The 1,960-nt window shown below is 39.6% G+C and overlaps 1 non-coding gene across 1 annotated transcript; it reads right to left on the reverse strand.

Annotated features, from left to right (window-relative positions):
* Positions 1-1,325: 1,325 nt before the first annotated feature.
* Positions 1,326-1,431, reverse strand: LOC147949747 (small nucleolar RNA R71). Its single transcript, XR_015565334.1, has one exon. It is a non-coding gene; the product is annotated as a small nucleolar RNA R71 (small nucleolar RNA).
* Between the last annotated feature and the right edge of the window lie 529 nt (positions 1,432-1,960).

Raw genomic sequence — 1,960 nt, forward strand, 5'->3', positions numbered from 1 at the left:
ACTTCTGTCATGGGAGTGGATTAGTGAGTCATTAAGATCATTTTCTAGAGATAGCTCATGTTAGATTGAGATTTGTTGACCAGTTTAGATAGCCACAGCCTAAACACTAGCCCATGGATCCATCTCTAGAAGACTTCTTTGTCATTTGATTGTTTACTTATCACATATCGTTTTGTTTCATTGCATTTGTCTCGGTTTAAGTTTCTCAAGATTGCATCTGTTTTTTCGTCAAAACCCACTCGACCTAGTCACTCGACCAGTCACACGGTCGAGTGCTTGATCGAGCACCTTCGGGTTGTTCTTTTATTTTCTGTTCCATTTCAATACTGCATCTTTACTGTTTTATCTATTGCGTTTACTTCTTTCAGTTTAATTTCAACATTTCTTACTTTTGTCTATCTTGCATTTACTTTCTATTCTAAGTACTTTACATTTAGCATTTCATAATTGTCATTAGGTTGATGGATCAAAACCATATTGATATTTGGCTTAACTTGAATGCATTGATCACATCTTGACTGCCTACATATCACACTCTTTATAGATTGACATCCTTTATGCTACAACATCATAAGGGTATTGAAACACCTTGCACTGCATCTGATCATCTTAGCCTAAGTCTGTTTGTTTGTCATCATCCATTCATTCATAGGTTAAGATAGAAAAATCCTTGTTTCAATTGGCACCGTTGCCATTAGGGTGTTTATATGTTTCAGTTGAGATTTCAATGTTTCAAGATTAAGTTATGTTACATTTTATTATATTACTCACCTGTTTGTTTTTCTGGTGTTCTGTTTTGATCCTCAGGTACCACTCGACCAGGCACTCTACCGAGCACCTAAAAGCAAACGGTCGAGTGTTGGTTCGAGCACCTGGTCGAGCACCTGTTCAGAGTCCCAAAAACACAGACAAATAGGTGGAAATGGAACTCCCACAGAATCAGAATGAACCTCAAAGGAGAAGGTAGATTGGTGATAATGATGCTCCCACTACTCATACTCAGAGATATGGGATAGTGCCTCCTGCTTTCCACAACACAACCTTCACAATCATGAGTAGTCTGATCTCAAGGGTTCAAAGCAACATATTTCATGGACTGCCTAGTGAAGACCCCCTTGCCCATCTTGATGAGTTTGATAGGCTCTGTAGCCTCACCACTATAAATGAAGTTAGTGAGGATGCCTTGAAGCTGAGATTGTTTCCTTTTTCTCTAGTAGGTAAAGCACATCAGTGGGAGAAGACTCCACCTTCTGAAAGAATCACCTCTTGGGTTGATTGTAAGAAGGTCTTCCTTGCAAAATACTTCACTAGTTCAAGGACTGCACATTTGAGGAATGAAATTTCAGGATTTCTCCAACAGAATGGTGAATCTTTCAGTGAAGCATGGGAGCGCTTCAAAGGCTATCAGAGACAATGCCCACATCATGGATTCAACAATGAATATTTGTTGTGTACTTTGTATAGAGGTGTTCTTCCCAAGATCAAGATGCTCCTGGACACATCCTCCAATGGAAGCTTCATGAATAGAGATGTAGCTGGCGGTTTGGAATTAGTAGAGAACTTTGCTCAGTCTGATGGAGATTATAGTGAAGAATATGATAGCAACTTAAGGGGAGGTGTTGATTCTGAGAAAGAGCATAGAAAGGACCTACAAGCCTTAAATGAGAAGCTTGAGAAGCTAGATAAGCTCTTTCTAGCCCAGCAGAAGCAAGTACATGTTGTTTGTGAAGATATGCAGTTTATGGTCCCAGTCTATCCTCCACAACAACCCCAACAAGCTTCTGCTATTGATCATGAGATGGAGGGTATGCTTCAACAACTCCTACAAGGCCAAGCTGATGGAGATATGGAAACAAGTAAGAAGCTCACAGAGATAAATAACAAGATGGACTGCACATACAGTGACCTTAATATCAAGATTGAAGCTTTAACTTGTAGACTGCTTCTCCTAGAAAGCAAG

This window comes from Camelina sativa, chromosome 1, assembly GCF_030686135.1.
Source record: "Camelina sativa cultivar CO46 ecotype springtype chromosome 1, ASM3068613v1".
Lineage (NCBI taxonomy): Eukaryota > Viridiplantae > Streptophyta > Magnoliopsida > Brassicales > Brassicaceae > Camelina > Camelina sativa.